At 43.8% G+C, this 14,069-nt stretch overlaps 1 protein-coding gene across 2 annotated transcripts in view; it reads left to right on the forward strand.

Annotated features, from left to right (window-relative positions):
• The window catches only part of RUNX1 (RUNX family transcription factor 1), a 269,301-nt gene that overhangs the window by 199,148 nt on the left and 56,084 nt on the right, over positions 1-14,069 (forward strand). The window lies entirely within an intron of this gene.

Raw genomic sequence — 14,069 nt, forward strand, 5'->3', positions numbered from 1 at the left:
GCCTAAGGACCAAATACGTGGTAAAGTTCCGTGGAAGACTGGCCAGGCACAGAGGTGGCCCCCAAAAGGCCAGAGGGTCAGAGTGGACCACAAGGGGCTGATTACCATCCATGCTGGTCTTTTATTCATTTGGAGGCTGGAGATGAAGTCTATCCAAATGACCCTTTTCTTTCTGTGCCACAGATCGAAATTTTATGACAGGATTGTTTAAAATAGAGAATGGGAGGCGGGAGGAATGCCTGGGGGAAAACCAGCAAATATAGAAAGATGGTACCAGAAAAATAACTCCTGCGAGAAAAGTTTTTTTAAAAAAGGAGTGGGGTTGTTTAGTCTGCAGAAAAATGTCTTCACGGTGACTTAATGACTATCTTTGAGTAAACACAAGAGTAGCAGTCTTTTCCAGAACCACACCCTTCCCTGGGATGGAGGCTGGGTCACACTTGCCGATGTGTGGAGCTGGCTGGCGCTCCAGCCCGGCATCTGCATGCCTTCTAACCATGTCAGGCCCCCGGTGGGAAAAATAATATCCTCTATTCTCAGGGTGGGGGTCAGGGGTGAAAAACTGGGCTTCCTGCTAGGCCAGGAAGTTGAGATGCAGGCGTGTCAGGTCGTAAAGCGAAGTGGTTAAGCATTTTGAGTGCTGGGCTAAACAAGAGGAGTGTGGGGCTGAGGTGCTTAAGATTTCAGGAAGTTATGGAGCCTCTCTGAACCTCAGTTTCTTCATCTGTAAAATGGCGATGTTAATGAGAGCTTCTCTATAAACTGAAGGAGACAGTGCGATGTGCCTGGCACGGAGAATGAAATCAGGAAATGCCAGCGATCTCCAGTTGCGCCTCCCTGCCTGTGTCTCAGGGTGCCCCTGCACCCCCTGCCCCCTAGTCCAACAGGACCTGCCCTGTGGTGGTGTTGGTGGCCCCCGGGGCACGGCTGTCTATAGGTCATCCTGTAAGCGCTACAACTTGCGGCAGTCTTCCCTGGAGTCCCGGCCACAGCCTCATGGTACCTCGATCACCCTGGGCGCTGTGTCGGTCAACCACGCCCACCAGGGACCACCCCTCAGGACAAGCTGTCCGTTCACCACCTCTTTGGTGCCCTTTGCGTGTTTTCTTTCTGACCTTATTTCCCCCGCCCTGCAGATTGTTCTCTTTAAGTACCTGGAGATGTTCTGGCCACACCCAGACTCAGGAAACTCCGGGACTTGGTAACCACCCCCGATTCCCATTTCTGTGTGAAAAGAAAACCGCAGGCACAGAACCACACAGTTCTAACCAAACCCAACTTGGGAGCTTTCCAAAGTAGGAACGGCAAATTGAAGACTCCTAGTGACCCTGCGTTAAACACGCCAGACACACCACGCAGGCGCCCTGGCGTTCCGCAGAGGACCAAAGAGGAAGCAGGCTCAGATTACAGCAGGCGCGGGATGGGGGCCAGGCTGCTGTAAGGTTGAAGGCGGTTGACCTTGAGAATACTTAAACTTCCAGAAAGGCTCACTCAGGAGGCTGTAGAATCCCTTTCTTGAAAAATAGAAGCAGGTGGACTTCCCTGGTGGTGCAGTGGTTAAGACTTCTCCTTCCAGTGCAGCAGGTGAGAGTTCCATCCTTGTGCATGGAGCTGAGATCCCACATGCCTTGTGACCAAAACACTGAAACATAAAACAGAAACAATCTTGTAATAAATTCAATAAAGACTTTAAAAAAATAAATAAGCACACAAAATTTAAAAAATAAAAATGGAAGCAGGAGGTTAAGAGATACCAATGATGATGCATAAAATAAATAAGATACAAGGATACAGAGTTGGAGGAGGGGATGGCAACTCACTCCAGTATTCTTGCCTGGAAAATTCCATGGATAGAGGAGCCTAGTGGACTACAGTCCATGGCATCACAAGGAGTCAAAAATGACTGAGCGACCAACACATACACGCACACAAGGATATGTAGTACAACAGGGAGTTTGACCAATATTTTATAGTAACTATACTTGGCAGCCCACTCCAGTATGCTTGCTTGGAGAATCCCATGGGGGAGGAGCCTGGTGGGCTACAGTCCATGGGGTCGCAAAGAGTCAGACACGACTGAGTGACTTCACTCACTCATACATGGAATATAACCTTTAAAGCTTGTGTATCACTATGTTGTATACCTGAAACTTATTAATATATAATATTGTACATCAGCTATGAAAAGTGAAAGTGAAAGTCACGTCTGACTCTTTGTGACTCCATGGTCTATATAGTCCGTGGAATTCTCCAGGCCAGAATGCTGCAGTGGGTAGCCTTTCCCTTCTCCAGGGGATCTTCCCAACCCAGGGATCGAACCCAGGTCTCCCGCATTGCAGGCAGATTCTTTACCAGCTGAGCCACACAGGAAGCCCAAGAATACTGGAGTGGGTAGCCTATCCCTTCTCCAGCAGATCTTTCCAACCCAGGAACCAAACCAGGGTCTCCTGCCTTGCAGGCAGATTCTTTACTGAGCTATCTGGGAAACCCTGTACCTCAGTTAAAAAAAAAAAAAAAATTAAGTAAAACTAGAAGAAACAGCCATCTCTGGGAGAGTTCAAAGGCAAACCTACCAGCAGGAAGAAACTTAAATCAGGTGATCCCTCCATATGCCTTCCACTGCCCCTCTTCATTGATGCATTTTTTTAAGGACAGTTTTTGCTGTATAGCCAGTATTTTCCTGTAAGATTCAAAGAACTAACAGTGATTGAACTTCAAAAAATAAATGATGGGCGCTTGAATTTTTAAGAACTGGCAGTCAGAGGGGAGAAATATGTGATTGTAATGGGCCGCCTGCTGCTTTATGACTTAAGAAAACAGTCATTATTGAGAAGGGTTTTGGAGTAGGCAGAAGGGAGTGGCTCCAAAGAGGCACCCATTTTTACAGAGTCTTTCCTGCCAAATGGAATTTGGGGTCTGGGGAAAAATTAACTTAAAAAGCAAATTAAATTAAATATATATATATTTATGAGTATATATAAGAATATATATAAGTATGATATAAAGAGGTGTTACAGGCTTAAGTAGAGAGTGTCTATTTCACAAGGGACTTCTAGAAAAAGGTCAAATGCACAGTCTGCCAGGGTGACTGTGGTAATGTTGCCTTTTCACTCTTGGAAGCTAGGTGGGCCTTTAGCATGCATTTTTATTATTATCATTTGGGTGTCTAGATTCAAGGTGGGACCTACTTTTTGATGAAACTGTGTTCATAGCCACTTTTTTTTTTTTTAAAGAAGTTAACAGAATTGCCCCACCCCTGCAACTTTATTGAGATATCGTTGGCTTATTGTGTCAGTTTAACGTTTACAACATGATTATTTGGTATATGTCTACAGTGAGAAATGATTACTGCAGTGAGATTAGTTAACACATCCTTTACATCGTGTAGTGACAGTTTGTTTGTCTGTTGAGAACTTTTAAGATCTACCCTCTTAGCAGTTTTCAAATATATAATGTGGTGCTGTTAACTATAGTTCATGCTATACATTAGGTCCCCAGAATTTCTTCATCTTGTAACTGAAAGTTTGTACCCTTTAATCCCTTTCCCCCATCCCCTACCTATAGCCACCACCAATCTACTCTCTGTTTCTGTGAGTTTGTGGGTTTTTTTTTTTTTTCATAAGATTCCACATATAAGTGAGATGATATAGTATTTGTCTTTCTCTGTGTGACTTATTTCACTTAGCATAACACTCTCAAGGTCTATCCATGTTGCAAATGGTAAATAGCAGGGTATCTTTTATATGCTTGAATAATGTTCCTCTGCATGTGTGTGTATCTAACACATCTTCTGATTGTTATCATGTTTTGAGTATTGTGAATTATTCTTTCCAATGTAGTTTGAGGGTTTCCCTGGTAGCTCAGCTGGTAACGAATCTACTGGCAATGCAGGAGACCCCAGTTTGATTCCTGGGTCGGGAAGATCCCCTGGAGAAGGGATAGGCTACCCACTCCAGTATTCTTGGACTTCCCTGGTAGCTCAGATGGTAAAGAATCTGCCTGCAGTGTGGGAGACCTGGGTTCTATCCCTGGGTTGAGAAGATCCCTGGAGAAGGGAATGGCTACCCACTCCACTATTCTGGCCTGGAGAATTCTGTGGACAGAGGAGCCTGGCAGGCTACAGTCCATGGGGTCGCTAAGAGTCGGACACAACTGAGCGACTTTCACTTTCAATGCAGTTTTAAGAGAGGTCATTGCATGTAAATTAGAATGCCCAGGCAGTGTCAGATCTATAGTAAGATCTCCCAAGTCCCTTCCATCATTATTATGGTGCTGTGAATTCTGGGTGATTCTGGCAACATGGTTCCAGCATAGCCAAGTTGAATCATTTTGAAAAGTTCTTTTGTTTCGTGAAATTAATGACCATAAGAGCTCAAAGGGACCTGAGAGAGCCTTTAGGGCTAACTGCCTCATTGATAAGAGAAAGCAGCCACAGAGAAATGAAATGGTCTGCTTAGGTTGGAAAGAAAGAGTTGGTGATGCAGCCAGAATTACAATGAGGAGCTCCTGATACCTCATACTAATCCACTCTATCCATCCATTCGTCTGTCCGTGCATGCATTTACCTCCCCATCTCGCACCACACCATTTGCACATGACCTATTCTAGACTCTGACCTGGCCCCAGTACTCTCATTTTTGAAACTAGTTGTTGGCTTGTATGACTTCTCACATTTGTCCCAGCTCTAAGACTGTCGAGAAAGGGCAATTCCCAGGGCCTAGGGCAGGCAAGGAGCCTTCAACTTAAAGCGTTTCTGCAAAAACCGGAAGGAAAGCTTATCTCATTCAGCCTGCCAGTAAGATAATTAAGAAAAGGCCGAAGAATTAAGGAACGTGCTGCTGCTAGCCTGCTGGCCAGGCTTATGGAATCACTCGATGTTTCCCAACCAATTTCCTGGTTTTCAGTGGCGAAGTTGTAGCAAAAAGTGTCTTCCAAAGAGAAATGAATTTTTTTTTTTTCCATTTCAGGTGTCACTTGCCCTTTTCCATAACTGACCTGCCCCTTAGTAAGTCAAAAAACTTGTTTTTCCCACACCTTGCAGGGTTATTTGTACATCTCAGGTGAATAGAGAAATGATTAATTGTTGAAAATTTAAAATTATTATGGGGAAAGAACATCAGCAGAAGGCAACTTTTGCTGGAATAGTACTTGTAAGCTGCAAGGTGGGACCTGTTTTCAGTTTGTAAGTAGAATATTTAGAAGCTTGTCAACATATTAAAAAAATGGTCTTCTCTTTAAGCATGAAAGATTGAGTGAAAAGAGTTTTCAAGGAAAGGATATTTGAGATTGCTTTTATGTATTTTTTTTTAATATTTCAGGAAACCTAATGGGAAATTCCAGCACTCAGCCCATGTGTCTGTAATTTAGCCCATGTGTCTATAATATGATAATGTTGAGATACCAAAGTGTATTCTCTGCAGATATTTCACTTAATAATTTGAATGCATGACTTAGTGCCGTAGAGAAAGATACTTTGCTAAGGAGGGGTTGAGGGGCAGGGCAGGGGTGGGAGTGCCCCACTGGGGTGGGCTCAGGATTGGACAGTCACTGTGAGGGCATGAGCCATCACCTGGCTGGCCAGGTGTCCGTTACATCTAGAACACTGAGTAACTAAAAATTTAAAAGTTTCGTAAAACAAATATTCACCATTTCTAGGACAACTTCTGCCCTTGAGTTAATGGAGCCCTTCAAGGTACCTGCTGTGTTTGAACTCTTGAGATTCAGAGTAACAGGATAGCTAGGTGGAGCCGTGACGTAAAAAGAATATGCTACTTTCTGGGGCATTAGCCTTCTTGCCAACTAACAACATTTTTATGGAGAGTTATAGTTGAAATCGGTCGATTTAAAATAGACTTCATTCCACATCACTCAATTGCTTTTGTTAAGGGCTTTATTGAGACTATATCACACGAATATAACTTTTTTCTATGATGTTGAATGCAAATAGCGATGCTATAATATATATATATATATATATTATATATATATGGAGAAAGAAATGGCAACCTACTCCAGTGTTCTTGCCTGGAGAATCCCAGGGACGGGGGAGCCTGGTGGGCTGCTGTCTATGCGGTCGCAGAGTCAGACACAACTGAAGTGACTTAGCAGCATATATGTATATATATATATATATATATAGAGAGAGAGAGAGAGAAGATATATATATAGAGAAGAAACAGAATCTTTGTTTATGGCGAGTATGTTTCAAATAAAAAAGAAATGCATGAAAGATGCATTTAAATGCCTATAAACTATGGCGATCATGGACCGAAAAATATTTGAAATCAAGTTTACCCAGAGAAGTATGGGATGAGCAGAAATGTAATGTACAATTTTCTTTTAAAATGTTGTTTTCTCTTAATAATAAAAATACCCAATAATAATAATAATGGGCTCCCTTAGTGGCTCAGATGATAAAGAATCTGCCTGCAATGCAGGAGACCCAGGTTCCATCCCCTGGAGAAGGGAATGGCTACCCAGTATTCTTGCCTGGAGAATTCCATGGAAAGGGGAGCCTGGTGGACTCTACAGTCCATGGGATTGCAAAGAGTCAGACATGACTGAGCGACTAACACTGTCACTTTCACTTTTCAATAATAATATGAAACACTCCCATAGTGCTGTTTGCTCAGCACTGTACAAAGAGCCACACGTACCTTAATTGACATAATTTTTGCAAGATCAAGTAAGGATAGATCCTTACACAAAGAGAAATCCAGTCCCTTGCCCAAGGTCACACAGTTAGTTCGTAAGCCAGAACTGAAACACAGCCATCCAGACACTGCCAGCCACAGACGCCAAAGTCTTATTTTTAAGAACTACACCAACTGCTACTTGAGCTTTATTGTATTGAAATTTTCTATGCAGAAATTTTTTATTAGAGTTTATCAATAAAATTCGGGTTCAGTTTTCTTCAAGGAAGCAGAGCCTGATGGTCTTGACATTCATCATTTTTGTACCAACGGGATGGAACCAACATTTTCCCTGGGGTGAGGATGCTGTCAGATGTACCACCCACACTGCCATACGGGCTGACAATGGGTTCCATGTCTGTCACCAGGGTCTGCTTAGGGGCCAGGCATCTGGAGACCTGAAGCTTACCTCTCCCTCCAGCAGAGGCAGGCAGGAAAAATGAGTAATGTGACAAAAATGACCACAAATGAGCTGTCCAAGTCCAGTTCCTCCTTCAGCAAAGAGATTCCTAGAGGGCCCACGTGCACAGTGCAGCCTGCTTCTTACTGTTTAGTCGTTCGATTGTGTCCAACTCTTTTGCGACCCCATGGACTGTAGCCCGCCAGACTTCTCTGCCCATGGGATTTCCCAGGCAAGAATACTGGAGTGGGTTCCATTTCCTTCTCTAGGGGATCTTCCCGAGGAAGGGATCGAACCTGCGTCTCCCACATTGGCAGAAGGATTCTTTACTGCTGAGCCGCCAGGAAGCCCATGCAGCCTGCTAGGAGGATGCAGATTTTTTCATTTTTTGCCCCTGACTGGTTAGTGGAATGCCAGATGGTTTTCCAGATCTGTGATCTCAGGATTGTAATTATCAATCCCTAATCACCTTGTTCTCTGGGAATTGCTTTAAGCATGTCCTTTAAGTAATGAATGATCATCTACTTAATCCCCCTTTCCCTGGATTCTTCAGATGCTGGATTTGGACTTTCATTCTTTCTGGATGAAATCATGATCCCCAAAAGAAAAGAAAAAAAAGAAAAGCATTCTTTCTTTCCCTCTCACCCAAATATAAAGGAGACAGAGGGTCAAAGAGGTAGAATGTTCTGCTTAGATTCCTCCTCCCCACTGTGAACGGCACTTCGGTGCTAAGATGGACATTCTGGGGTGACTTCCACTGAAGCTATAATCCCCGCTGTGCTAAGCTCCTCAATTATCTGATGACTGGGCAAAAGCAGTCTTTAAAGCACTAATAATCCTGCCTAAATGTTTCCAATGAATTTTAGAATGTCTTTCTGTTTGTTATGCTTAGTAGCATCAAACTAGACCAAGAAGTATTCTATATAGATAAAGACTCCTACAGGCTTCCCAGATGGCTCAGTGGTAAAGAACTCGCCTCACAGTGCCAAAGATGCAGGCTCAATCCCTGGGTCAGGAAGATCCCTGGAGAAGGAAGTGGCAACTCACTGCTGTATTCTTGCCTAGACAGTCCCACAGTCAGAGGAACCTGGTGGGCTACACAGTTGACAGGGTCTCAAAAGAGTGGAATATAACTTAGCAACTAAACAACAAAGACTTCCATGACTCTTGAGTTTTTAGTGAACTTATTGTGGCTTCCCTGATAGCTCAGTTGGTAAAGAATCCACCTGCAATGCAAGAGACTTTGGTTTGATTCCTGGGTTGGGAAGATCCGCTGGAGAATAGATAGGCTACCCAACTCAGTATATTCTTGGGCTTCCCTGTTGGCTCAGCTGGTAAAGAATCCAGCTGCAATGCAGGAGACGTGGGTTTGATCCCTGGGTTGGGAAGATTCCCCCAGAGAAGTGAAAGGCTACCCAGTCCAGTATTCTGGCCTGGAGAATCCCATGGACTGTATGGTCCATGGGGTTGCAAAGAGTCAGACACGACAGAGCAACTTTCCCTTTACATTCCCTCCACATCCAGGCTAAGGTCTGAAAGAGCCCTTTGGATGAGAGGGATGTAAGAGGACCCTGGAGGGAGTAAGCTTCTGCCCCTGGAAGCAGTGATAAGCCACTTCATTAGCTCACCAGGACCTGGGCAGGCCTGTGATCTCTTGGTAACTAGCCCTATCTTATACAGAAGTCCTGAGATGTTCTGTGTTGCTGCAGAAAAGAAGGAAAAAATGGTTCCTTCCAGGTACCAATGAAAACATAAAGAAATGATCTAGGTAGCATCTCAATGTAATGTAGGGGAGCAGGGGGTGGAGAAGGAACATGGACTGAATCTTAAACCATGACTCTGAATAGCTCTGTCCCTCTGAACCGTTGGAAACCCACATCACTATTTTAAATGCCACCCTAGTGAAGTCGAGATATAAGCTAACATCCCAGTCCTTGTTAGAATTTAGTATATGAAGTGCTAAAAAAAAAAAAAATCCTGTCTGCATTTAGGCTTCAGTTTCTTAATCTTAAAACATGTGAAAAGGTTTCTAGATCCTCAGCTGGGGGACCTGGATTTCAGACTGGCGCCACCAGGCCAGTGGGTGTGAACTCATGCAATTATCTTAAGTACTTTCTCCTCACTGTCCTCTTCTGTCCAACCAGGCAACAGGACCAGTGATAATCTCTAAATTAGTTCCCGCTGAAAGGATGGCAAAGTAATATCAGAAAAACAGAAGCCCTGCGCTCCCCGCAAACAGCGCCCCCTAGAGGTCGACCCTTGGCGGCCTCCTTCCACAGGGTGGGGCGGGTGAGGGGGATATATCCTTCATCACATCACGCATATGTGTTTACACCAGTTCCTACGTTAGATGTTTTTTTGCTGTAAATTTTTGAATGGCTTTTATCACTTGGTGTTGAAATTAATCTGGCTATGAGTAACGCATCTAATTTCCTGCAGCCCTGATGTCATTGCCATCAGCATAGTGATTACCACTGGATTGCAATCCCCCTCTTGGCATCTGCTAACTGTATGGGTGACCGTGGGGTGGGCAGAAAGAGTGCTGGCCTGACCCAGCCTCCAGAAAACAAGGACAGTGGCCGCATGAACCTCACAGGGCGGGGAACCTGAATGCGACAGCCTCGGTCAAACATTTTGAACCAATGCCTGGCACACAGTCGGTGTTCAGGAGATGCAGCACTTATTTGCATTAAATCTTGGTATCCTTTGGAAATGAGAGGACTCGAAACCAAAACAATCTGTGATTCCTAAGTTTAAAAATTCATGAAGTTGCCGTAATGTTTCATTTTTTTTAGACACTTAATTAAACATTTATAAATTTTGATTTTTTTCTTTTGTATTTAGACACAGTAAAATTTCTTTTCTTACATTTTTATGGACCCTTGAAACACTCTGGTTCAGCATTCCTAAGTCCCTCAATGGGCATATCGGTTTGCCCCCAAAGGTTGAGATTGGTGGAAAAAACTCAGAGGAGCCTGGCAGGTTACAGTCCATAGAGTCTTGAAGACTCAGACGCAACTGAAGCGACTTAGCAGCAGGGGGGAAACTTCTGTCTGAGTAAAAAGTGGGTGTTTGAGATCTCACCTGTGGGTCCTTTCAGATATACGCATGACATGGCTTGGGAGAGGCTCCTCTACTTTGTTTTAGAAAACTGACATGAAATGTGCCAAACTCTTCTTGGGGTCTCAAGCCTCACGGCAGATGCACAGGGCTCACCTCCTGGGGTGCCTGTACGCCCTCGTTAACCACAGCCAAGCTTCGTGGGCATGACACTCAGCCACTCTCTGTGTTTCCTAAACCAACGTGTCTCTCTAGACTTGTCTTGGATTTTTCTCTTCTGGTATGTGTTTGGTAGGGGTTTCCTTCATTTCCCCCAGAGACACTCAGAGATGTGTTTCAGTGACCACATGTCCACCTTTCACCATCAGAGACCCTTCTGGGCATCGCAGTGCCTGTCTTAGCTGTCCATGCACCTTGTGACCTGATGGAACAATGCATTACCGTTGGCACAGCATTTTATAATGCATTCTTTTGTCGGCTTTGGGATGGACTTAGAAATCTTTTATACTCTAACCACTTTCCATTTTTCTTAAAAACTCTCCTTAAGCTTTTGTGAAGGCTTGGATTTTTTTTTTTTTTTTCCTGTAAGCCATGTAGCTAAGAAAAGCATTAGGAAGAATCGGATCCAGTGGGTCTGATAGAACTCAGGGACACCGCCAAAAAAAAACGAGAGGTTCAGTTTAAGTAAAGTAGGGTTAACCCGCCTTGCTCTAGATCTGTGTTTAAGTTCCTTTGAGCTAGCTTGCAGTTTCTGTGTTCTCCCATTCTTCCCGTGTTATTTTCCTTTGTAAACAATTTATTTTAAAGGTTTGCTTTTCTTGCTATGAACAGCTGACTATCAAGAAGGGGTAAGTTAGGTATAGCCTATTACTGAGCATTACAGCTGTATTATCAAACATGTCACAAACACTGACATTGGCTGTGAAATGCCTTTCTCAGTTACATGTGACATATTTACAGTGAGTTCTTTGTGCAAGTAAGTTATGCATTGTCACTGGGAAAATTCCTGATAGCCAAGCCAAATATTCTGGCTATATATTTGTAGATGAAAGCCAAAGTAACATTGAAGTACCCAAAGCAAAGTTCTTTTCTGTTTGCCTCTTTCTAAGGAATACAGTTGAATTAATCTGCCAACTCCCTAGACCCCTATAAAGTAAGTTAATGGCAATACATTACTTTGGTATTTCCACGATTTACATATACTCAGGTTCCATTAAAGCAAGTATTGACTAAAACTCAACCTGTTATTGAATCTTTCAGAGTACTTTCATACACTGAAATGGCGAACATTTGAGATTCCGTTTGTTTGTTTTTGTTTTTGTTCACCATGGCTTAGAAGTCAGCCTTCTGGTCATTTGAGATAAAAAGTAAATATTTGAAATATCTAAGCTCTTAAGAACTATATACATTTATGACCCTTTTTGGATGTGTTCCTGGTATCACCTTATTTTTACTTACCTCTGAAGTGGTTTTATGATTTTCTAATTCACTCGTTTTAAAGCGCTCCAGAGAAATACCCATAGTCACATCTTTCTGTTTGTTTCTGGCATTGCTAAAGGGCACAGCCCCGAGCTTCAGAAATGAAACTCTGAGTTGGGGGAGTGAGAGAGGAGTTTGGAGGTGGACCGATATGGCCTTCCCCATCTGTAGAATGGGTGTGTGACACCGACCTTGCTAAGGGATATGAGGATTAGAGGCGGTCTGAGCCACAGGCTGGAGCAGTGGTTGGCGGCCCGGCTGGAGAGCTGATGGCCTGATTCAAGGTCACCTCTGCCCTGTGGTCAGATCAGTCTGCCTGAGCTTGGCCTCCTCACATGCAACCCTGGGAAGATGATGTGTTCATCTCAAGGGATTCTGGTGCTTATTGAAGAAAGGAGCACGTGATGACACATGGTGCCTGGCACAGAGATGCTCCTTAAATATTAGCTTTTATTATTAAAGCACATGCCCTGGACACAGGGGGACCCCCTTCCTGCATACCATAGCCCTCACCAGGGAATCAACTAGAATTCTGCCTAAGTAGAGGCCAGATACTTGCCATTGCCGAGTTTTTTTTGTTTTTGTTTTTGTTTTTAATCATTGCAGATTGAACTCTCAGGATACAAGACAGTAAGGGCTTTTTTGTCGTTTTCCTTCCAGCCCAAATACTGCAATAAGATACTATTTTAACCCCAAATACTGCAGAAATACTGCATTTCTTCACCAATTTTCTCCTCACTGAAGCCAAACTATGTTCACCATATTTCCCTGCTCCCTTTGTTTCTTTTCCCAAACAAAGATTTTATCAAAATGTAGTTGTTTCTTAACTGAACATGCTGCTGTGTATCTGCCAAGACACTTAGCATCTAGAAGCTTCCATTGAGTCATCTATAAGGTGGAGATAATTACAATAGCTCTAATGCAGAAGATTGCTTTGCATGAATTGAGATGATAAATATCCAAGTGCTTTGTAAACAGTCTGTCAGGTAATCTATCAGTCTATCAGAAATCTATAAATACGTAATTAGATAACAGAAAAGCATAGGAAATGTTATTATTGCTGTGTATATTATACAAAAATCTCAGGGATCTAAAATAAAACTTGGCTTCTTGAAGGTACATTTCATCTCATCCTGTCTTCTAGGATTGATGAGAAGAAAAACCATAGGGGAAAAAATAAAGGCATTTAAATCAGCCCCACTGTGAATCCATACTTTTAGAAGCTTTACTTTTTGCCATCAGAATATCTTAATATTTCCTTTCTTACTGTTACACACCCTGTAGGCATTTTGGAAACAAACAAAAGGCAAACTTCACAGTTAAGAGAACTGAGTTTACTTTTAATATCTATTTCTTTTCCAAAACCAAATGCAGTTCTTCCTCTCTGGCTGTGCTATTTCATTTTCTTTCCATGAAAGGCTTAGGAAGAGTTGCAGAAATCGTAGTGTAGTTTGCTGAGTCCTTGTTCCTTTTTTTTCCACCCGTGGCTTTTTATATATGCTGCTCACCTGAGATTTGGGGATTAGATTGCAGGGAGGTGAAATATTACACCCTTGAGCCTTCCTGCCAGTTTCCCAGGAGGAGTCAAAACCTGCAGCTGCTCCGAGGTGAGAACCTTGCAAGGCTCCAGAGGCTGGCTTGTTGTCCTGTTCCTTCGTTCACATGCTGTCAGAGCCGGTTGGGAGGAGAAACTCGCTCTATTCCGTGGGTGATTCAGCCGGTCTCAAAATAAATAAGTAGCTGAGGGCAGGGAGAAAGAAACCGGGAACTGCTGAAATTTGAGTCTCAAGGGCTGGGCCATTCTCGGAGCCGTTCTGTTGAGCCATAAGAGCAATCCTGAACCCTGGGCAAGGGAGAGGCAGCCACGTGGAAAGATCGCAGATCCCGGCCCGGTTGGCTCTGCAGAGCTCAGCAGCCCCCATCCCCTCTCAGAGCCTCCGTTTCCTCATCTGCCAAAACAAGAGAGAGAGGATCGGATGGTTTGAAGATCCTTATCAGCTTCTAAAAGAGAGTTGATGTCTGTAGGAGCAAGCGCATCCCCCTGGGGGGGTCACCTGGCCTGGAGGAGAGCCCAGGTTTGCAGCCAGCCCACCAACCTGGGGAGCCAGGTTCAGGGCTGAGAAGATGGGCAAGCACCAGGTGGAGGGCACAGCCACTCACAGCCCAAGCAGGGGGAAGAAATGGATAAAGGTCCACCCAGAGGGACATGCCCTAAGGAGGGGAAATTATCCTAACTTGATTTCCTATGACTTTGGCATCATTTAAAAAAAAAAGAAAGAAAAGGGGCCGGGGGGAGTCACCCTTCTACCCACAAAGTGCTGGATTGTGCAAGCTACAGAGCCCCAACCTGGCCAAATTCCGGAAGCTGGTCGGCCAGAGACCTTGGGGTTCATTCTTCAGCCAACTTAAAAAAAAAGATGGTTAGAGTCCTGTTGACC

This window comes from Oryx dammah, unplaced genomic scaffold, assembly GCF_014754425.2.
Source record: "Oryx dammah isolate SB20612 unplaced genomic scaffold, SCBI_Odam_1.1 HiC_scaffold_2, whole genome shotgun sequence".
NCBI lineage: Eukaryota > Metazoa > Chordata > Mammalia > Artiodactyla > Bovidae > Oryx > Oryx dammah.